We start from the raw sequence: 8,986 nt of genomic DNA on the forward strand, positions 1-8,986 counted from the left end.
CGTTAAAAAATGCACCGCCAGCTTTAGGCTTACAAGACTTGCTCAAGAAAAGCATCAGGGTTGAACCCATTATAAATGCAGTACTGCATTTTAATGGAACGGAAAATAAAAGCTATATTTTAAGACTCACACCGGACTGGACTTCTTTTCAATTTTTATTAGCTGTATCTGGGCTGGAGTCGAGCCCTGTGCCGAGGAAAGAGGTAGAAGATTGAGGTCAGCAGGATAACCAGTGCCGCTTTATACACTTGCCTGTACAATAGTACATGCAGCGAAGCCAGGAGAGACAGGAAGCCAGCAGCCAAGACCTATGTAATTAATTATGGAAATTACAAGTCACCCAAATAGTCTAGAATTAGTCGTAATTCGAGACACAACACAACACAGTACATAATAATTTTGCACCCTAAAGTGCCCAAGCTTAGTCTACATAGGGACTATGGGAATGACATATAGAGTTGGCAGTGTCATCTACAAAAACAATGCAAGTCAGATCCCTTATTCCAGCCTGAACGCCTAAGGAAGCTGACACATTGCTATAAAGGGGGATGAATGTCTTTGTATCCCACAGGCATTCATAGCAATGAATAAAGCTCCGAGTGAGCTAAAGACACGTCCTATCCAGCAGTGCAGACAAAGCCAGGGTTCCTGGACTGCCACTGTGCCGAAAACATTACCAGCGCTGACATAACCAACCTGACGGACAGTGCGGTCACTGGGATTGAGGAAAATTATGTTACATGGTGGACGTCCCATCCAGGCTCACAGACTGCACAGTGTTATCTCTCTGTGAGCCTGGAAAAATCTATATGAACAGAGCAAAGGCCATCAAGGTTTAATGTAATATAGTTCCAATATGTCAAAGAGACTCATGTAGGAGAATCGGCAGTAAAAAAATAGAGGTGGATCCCGCACTCACCGTGTCCATCGCTAGGTCAGTGGAGGTTCATGGAAGGAAGGAGGGTGGAGAGAGTAGACTGGGGCTCAGAGGCATTGACCGGTGGTTTTATGCTAGTTAGCACTTCTTCCGGCCTCCAGGAGGCCAGAAGAAGTGCTAACTAGCACGAAACCACCAGTTGTTGCCTCTGAGCCCCAGTCTACTCTCTCCACCCTCCTTCCTTCCATGAACCTCCACTGACCTAGCGATGGACACTGAGAAAGGGATCCACCTCTATTTTTTACTGCCGTTACTATTGTTGATCTCTATTTATCCGAGCACCCCCACTACCATCCCATTTTTCCTGTTTGGTTGCATTCACCTGGAGCCTCCGCTGTTTTTTGTGTTAATGTGAACTGTGCCTTCTACCTCTTCTCCTTACTCTCATGTAAGAGAATAGATACAGAGATATGGGTTTCCTGGCAGGGATTCCCTTCCTCCAAAAAATCTGACTTCTGGCCGAAGTGTTTCACCGATGTGATGACATGACAGTCAGTTGTGAACTTCACAAACCCATATCTCTGCATCTATTCTCCTGCATTCTGCACCGTTCTGTGACGGTACCGATGGCTAGCTCCTCCTGAATACCGGATTATCTACACCTAAAAAAGCGCTGATCAGTGTTGTGCCTGCAAGCGCAACACGTCAAGGTGAGCAGTTCACTATTTGATACCTAATCTCAACTAAGATAACAGCACTATATAGCCCCATCTCTATCCTCCCCTTTTTTGTATTCTGTATCAGAGAGATTCATGTGACTCTAGAGCAGTGTGCTCTCCAGCTATTGCATGACTACAACTCCCAGCATGCCCGGAGTCTGGGCATGCTGGGAGTTGTAGTATTGCAACAGCTGGAGAGCTGCAGGTTGGAGAACACAAAAGCACACTCCTGCAGGGATCCTCAGCGATCAGCTGTGATCTGTGAGGAAAATTGGCAAGTGTACGATTTTCCCACAGTGCCTCCACAGGGGAAATGAAGTATTACACTCAAATCAATGGGGTCTCTGTATAGCAGAGGACTGGTCCTCCAGAAGAAGAGATGTTCTTCGCAACCATTCCATAGATAAAACGCCTTTTAAGAAGTTCTTCACATCACATCTGAGCCTTTACTACTGTATAGCCATACAGTAGTATATAGTGCCCACTGGCTACAATGGAAACTTCAGCACCTAAACTGGGCCAATTCTACTCTTAAAGGGGTCCGGCCCTGAGACATCTTATCCCCTATCCAAAGGATAGGGGATAAGATGTCTCACCACAGGGGTCCCGCCGCTGGGGACCCCCGCAATCTTGTATTTGCCACCCACCTGTTTGAGCTGCATGCTGCGGTGCCAGCTCACAAACAGCCGGGTGGCGACCACAGGGCCGGAGTATCGTGACATCATGACTCCGCCCCCGTGTGTCGTCACCCCCTCCCCCGGTATGCAAGTCTTTGGGAGGGGGCGTGATGGCCGGCAGGTGAACGATGTCGGAATTACAACAGTTTGCTTGTGCCTCCCACTTGTTAAGGGACCAAAAGTAATGGAACAATTGGCTTTTCAGCTGTTCCTATGCCAGATGTGTGTTATTCCCTTATTATCCCAATTACAATGAGCAAAGACCAAGGAAAACAACTGTGGAGGATGACCGAAGAATTCTTTCCCTGGTGAAGAAAACCCCTTCACAACAGCTAACAAGATGAAGAACACTGTCCAGGAGGTAGGTGTATGTGTGTCAAAGTCAACAATCAAGAGAAGACTTCACCAGAGTGAATACAGAGGGTTCACCACAAGATGGAAACCATTGAGGAGCCTCAAAAACAGGAAGGTTAGATTAGAGTTTGCCAAAAGTTATGGAACAGAATAATAATCATAAATCAAACTTTAACTTTTTAATACTTGGTTGCAAATCCTTTGCAGTCAATTACAGCCTGAAGTCTGGAACGCATAAACACCAGCAGACATTGCTGTGTTTCATCCCTGATGATGCTCTGCTAGGCCTCTACTGCAACGGTCTTCAGTTCCTGCTTGTTCTTGGGGCATTTTCCCTTCAGTTTTGTCTTCAGCAAGTGAAATGAATGCTCAATCGGATTCAGGTCAGGTGCTTGACTTGGCCATTGCATAACATTCCACTTCTTTCCCGTAAAAAAACTCTGGTTGCTTTTGCAGTATACTTGGGGTCATTGTCCATCTGCACAGTGAAGCGCTGTCCAATGAGTTATGAAGCATTTTGCTAAATATGAGCAGATAATATTGCCCGAAACACTTCAGAATTGATCCTGCTGCTTTTGTCAGCAGTCACATCATCAATAAATACAAGAGAAGCAGTTCCATTGGCACCATACATGCCCACTCTACACTACCACCATGTTCACTGATGAGGTGTATGCTTAGGATCATGTTCCTTTCCTTCTCCATACTCTTCTCTTCCCATCACTCTGGTACAAGTTGATCTTGGTCTCATCTGTCCATAGGATGTTGTTCCAGAACTGTGAAGGCTTTTTTAGATGTCGTTTGGCAAACTCTAATCTGGCCTTCCTGTTTTTGAGGATCACCAATGGTTTCCATCTTGTGTTGAACCCTCTGTATTCACTTTGGTGAAGTCTTCTCTTGATTGTTGACTTTGACACACATACATCTACCTCCTGGAGACTGTCCTTCATCTGGCCAACTGTTGTGAAGGGGTTTTCTTCACCAGGGAAATAATTCTTCGGTCATCCTCCACAGTTGTTTTCCTTGGTCTTTGCTCATTGTAATTGGGATAATGAGGGAATAACACACACCTGGCCATGAACAGCTGAGAAGCCAATTGTCCCATTACTTTTGGTCCCTTAGCAAGTGGGAGGCACATATGCAAACTGTTGTAATTTTTACACCGTGCACCTGATTTGGATGTAAATACCCTCGAATTAAAGCGGACAATCCGCAGTTAAAGCACATCTTGTTCATTTTTTTTTTTTTTTAAATCCATTGTGGTGGTGTATAGAGCCAAAAATGTTAGAATTGTGTCGATGTACCAATATTTATGGGCCTGACTGTACAAAGTCAAAATTGGTGTCATAAAAATCCAGCAAATGTTCTACATTGTGTTGGAAGAAACCAAATTATCTGGAGGAAATCTATAAAAGCTCCATGCAATGGAAGTACATTAAATGTATATGGTCTCCTCTATGACAAGTCATAGCCCTGTGCCTACTCATATTAGTACAAACGAGAAGGCCCCATCTATTATCCCAAATGTACACCCAGAGAAATGGGAATTAAAAATGTCCCCCTTAGTTTGTATTCACACATTTTGTAATTGTTCCCCTGTGAATCTTGCAACAAATTCCGTAAATCTGTAGCGAAATCTGAGTGTTCCAAGAGGATTTTGTTGTAGCAGTCATAGATTTCCCCCCTGGTACACTGAAAGCAGTGAACAGCCACAACACCATGAGCACGCCCTTGAGCAAAAAAAAAGCCTGAGGCCTGTGGATCCGGTCTGTGAACTTAGACTTGGCGTTTCCATTTTTTTAGCTGTACAGAAAATGGCTTGACACGACATGGTAAACTAGTGTTATAACAGGGGATCCATCTGTGCAAAAGGTAACTGGAAATACCCTAGAAATCAGTGGTTTCCAAACTGTGGAGCGCCAGATGTTACAAAACTCCCAGCATGCTCGGACAGCCAGGGGGCCTCAACCTAATAGGAGGGATTCCCTGCCTACTGGGAGTTTGTACCTAATAGGTAGAATTCCTCAGAAGATAGTTAGGGAATTCCCCACCCATCTTCTGAGGGGTTCTACCTAAAAGGGGATTTCCCTACCTACCGTTTTTCTGTGGGCATCTACCTAATAATCGGGATTCCCTACCTACCCAGGGGCTTCTATCTAATAGGGGAATTCCCTATCTTCTGGGGGCTTCTACATAATAGGGGGGGGGGGGGAGGCATTCCCTTCCTAATGGGGCTTTTACCTAGTAAAGGGATTTCCTACCTAACTACCGGGGGGGTCTTTTCCTAGCAATTTACCCCATGAATCTTGCCACCAATGAATAGTCAATCTGTAGTAAAAATCTGCAAGTGTCCCATGAGGATTTCACTGTGGCTTTGCAATGGATTTCTCCCCTAGTACACTATTAGCAATGAAATGCCACAACACAATGAGCAAGCCCTTGAGCAAAAGGTCTGAGGTCTGTAAATCTGTCTGTAAAATCTCTTCCCCACAGCATTTCCATCACATTTGAACTAAGCTTGACAGAAAACAACTAGACATGACACGTTTAACTAGTGTCATAACAGGGCACTCATCAGTGCAAAAGGTAACTGGAAATACCGTAGAAATCAGTGGTCTCCAAAACTATGGACCTCCAGACAATGGGCCTCTACCTAGTAGGGGAATTTCCTACTTACCTATTTTCTGGTGGCACTTACTTTGTAGGAAGATTCCCTGCCTATGAGGGATTGTACCTAATAGGGGAGTTCCCTATCTTCTGGGGGCTTCTCCCTAATAGAGGGGGTATTCTTTACCTAACTAGGGGTATTCCCTGCCTAAATACTGAGGGCTTCTACCTAGAAATTTTCCCCACAGATAGTCAATCTGTGACAAAATATGCAAGTGTCACATGATGATTTCGTAGTGGCTTTGCCATGGATTTTCCCCCTTGGTACACTGAAAGCGGTGAAAAGCCACAACACCATGAGGACGTACTTGAGCAGAAAAAGTCTGAGGCTAGACACGACACAGTAAACTAGTATTATAAAAGGGCATAAGACGCACAAGTGCGTGAGCAACTTTGACTCGATATTATTTAAAGCAGTGGCCTACCAACTGTGGAGCACCAGATGTTGCAAAACTATAACTCCCAGCATGCCCGGACAGCCGTTGGCTGTCCGGGCATGCTGGGAGTTTTAGTTTTGCAACAGGTGGAGATCCACACTTTGGAGACCACTGCTATAAATAATAGAGAGTTAAAGTTGCTCACGCACTAGTGCTTCTTACCAGTCTCTTGAGGTGTGATGGAAAAATAAATAAGTTGCATAACCCTTCCCGAAATGTTCTGCAGAAGGTGCCGGCAATAAAGAACGACGAGTCTAATACGCAAGTGATAAAACATAGTGGAAACTTTCCCTCACCTTAAAAGCTTTCTTCTGCACAGTAGCCTGAAAAGATGTGACAGTGAAACAAACCACAGAGGACTTGACAGACTCTGTTACATAACTCTCCTTTGTTGTTTTCAGGCACATTATTTGCAGGGGGAGAAAACACAGAGGCTTCAGAGCAGTCAGCGGTGGTTCAGACATAAGACTAACACTAACACTAACACTAAGACTAACACCATCAAGTTCAGGGTAAAAGTGCAGCGGGCGAGACATGGCTCTTCAATGTGCAAACAGTGCGTAGCCGCAGGAAGCCCCCCACCACCCCTCAACCAGCAACCCTCCATGTACTCAGTGTAAACGTCCAGGCGGCTACTTTCTTTGCATTTTCCGTAAAGAGCATCAGATCAGGTTTTAACAAAATATAAGAATCAGATCTTGCAGTCCCAGAGGGCATGCTGCTGCGGCCACTTGACCACTGGTCACATTGCCCGGTCCCTTTGATCACAAGGATCAGTGAGAGCGGACTGGAGACTACACTAAAATGGTATTTTCACACTCGGAATAAATCAAAGGCTAGTTCTACAAGCTGGAAAACCTATTCAATTATAAGGGACCAAGCACACTACGGAAATTCAGCAATAGGCAATTATTTTTCACAGACTTTTACCACGGAAATAAGCATTAGAAGAAAAAGTCCACTTGACTAATGATGTGAGTACTGTCTGTCATTTATGGGACTGCTGGAGATAGACAAGCAGAGCGCTCGGCTATCTCCAGCTGTCTAAGGCTGGGTTCACACCACGAGTTTGCAATACAGTTCCCTTGTCAGGTTTTTGGATGAAAAACAGATTCCTCAAAACCTGACTAAACTGTATCAAAACGTGTGTACAAATTTTAACCCGCATTTGGTTTGAAAAACGTTGTCCGGTTGCATCCGTTTTTTTAAGAAAAAAAAGTATACGTTTTTAACTTTTCACTCTATTATGAATAAAGTTTCACTTGTTTGATTGAAATTCCAAGAAAAAAACTGTGCAAAGTCAAAAACCGTATGGTGAAAACCGTATGTAACCGTTCGCACATACAGTTCTGTAGGGTTCCCATTGACTCCCATGTTTAAAAAAAAGTATACGGTTTCCATACAGTTTTTCACCCGAACCAAAAACCGTGGTAGGCTGCGGTTTTGGGTACGGGAAAAAAAACTGACAAAACCGTACAAGATGAAAAACGGACACAACCTGATGCATCGTTTGGCATACGGTTTTTTAATGGCGGGTCAATGCATACGGTTTTCAATACGGTTCCATACGGTTTTCAAATTGCAAAAATTGCAACTGTATTGCAAAACGTGGTGTGAACCCACCCCTATAGACAGAGAATAGAGCAGCAGTGCCTATACTTGACCACCACTACTCTATTCCGATGGGTAACTCCAGAACCCTGTTCTCCAGATTGTGAGCGTTCTAGCAACCGGACGTCAAGCGATCACATACTTACCACCTATCCTGGGAATAATGGAAAAGAGGCTTCTACCAAAAAGGGGACAATTCCCTACCTATGTACTGGGGGGTGGGGAGTTCTACCGTATAGAGGGGTTTCCCCATTTACCCAGCTACTGGGGGCCTCTACCTACCTAGTAGGGGGATCCTATACCTACCTATCTTCTGGGGGCTTGTACCTAATAGGGAAGATTACCTACCTAGAATTCCCTACTAGCCTATTTTCTGAGGTATTCTACCTAATAGAGGAAATTCCCTACCTAGTTATCTTGTGGGGTGGATTCCTTACCTTACTACTAGGGGTTTCTCTCTAGTATAAGATATTCCCTACCTTACAACTTTGTAGTGGGGGATTCCCTGCCTAACTACTGGAAGCTTCTAGATAGTAGGGGGGATTCCCTACCTAATAGGGAAATTCCCTACCTGCCTATCTTCTGAGGGATTCTACCTAATAGGGGAAAATCCCTACCTACTTATCTTGTGGTGGGGGGGGGGGATCCCTAACTAACTACTGGGGTCTTCTCTCTAGTATGAGGGATTCCCTACCTTACTACTGGGTGGTTCTAACTAACATGGAAGGGATTCCCTACCTGCCGGTTTCATATGTTAATTTTGAGTGTCAGTGAGCGCCTCATGTTCATCTTTTGCCTATGTCTTCACAAAGTCTAGAGCTACCTTTGCTGTTATTGGCAATTGGTATTAGTGGGTACAAGAAAAAAAATAGTATCGGTGCTCTTAATCTTGAAATAATGGTGTAGGGGTACCCCTAATTTTCATTTGAATAAAGCCACAGCTACGATAAGAGTAAAGCAAAGAAATATACCATAGCCTACATTATCCAGGACATTGTAAGGGGACGGGAGCTGCAGCAGGAGGCTGTTCGGTCGCCATGTGCACGCTCTCTATATCTCATTTATGTCAGGACACAAAACAAAGGCCGTAGACTTTCCATCACGTCACTGGAGTCTATCTGGGAGCACGGTAACAGTACAGTAATATAATCCACTCTGCATATTTTATTTAGTCTTCTCACTCACCTGAACTAGTAGGAGATATGTCCATGCAGAGTCATGGACAATACATAAGAGCTAAACTTCAATTCCCTTAAAGAGAAGATACTCATCGGCTGAACTACAACTCCCATCAATACAGCTCACACAGACATCAACATGGCCCGGTGTCCTCCTGTAACTCCTTTACATCGGCAGGAACTCGTGTGCAGCTACAAAGCCAACTCAATGACTGTTCTGTTTACAAGACTGATCTCCCGAGATGTGATAAACTGCAGAAATAAAGGGCAGCGGCGGGTCAGAACACTGGATCTGTTCCCATGTTTTCTGTAGTATAATCTTGGCTTAGAGTACAGATCGATAGCTTGATGTCTTTTTATACGTCTACATCCTCTTCTCTCTCCAGTGCTCCCTTATATACAATAGAGGAAGACACAGTCCCCTCGCTCTAATACTGAACTGCTTACAAGAAACGATCATTTATCA

The 8,986-nt window shown here is 44.4% G+C and overlaps 1 protein-coding gene across 4 annotated transcripts in view; it reads right to left on the reverse strand.

Annotated features, from left to right (window-relative positions):
• AFTPH (aftiphilin) overlaps positions 1–8,768 on the reverse strand; it is a 174,014-nt gene extending 165,246 nt beyond the window's left edge. For all 4 annotated transcript variants that reach the window (XM_056567961.1, XM_056567963.1, XM_056567962.1 and 1 more), the window contains exon 1: positions 8,528–8,768. The gene's annotated coding sequence lies outside the window, so the exon portion shown is untranslated. The remainder of the gene's footprint in view (positions 1–8,527) is intronic.
• Positions 8,769–8,986: the final 218 nt, after the last annotated feature.

Source organism: Hyla sarda, chromosome 3 (genome assembly GCF_029499605.1).
Source record: "Hyla sarda isolate aHylSar1 chromosome 3, aHylSar1.hap1, whole genome shotgun sequence".
Taxonomy (NCBI): domain Eukaryota; kingdom Metazoa; phylum Chordata; class Amphibia; order Anura; family Hylidae; genus Hyla; species Hyla sarda.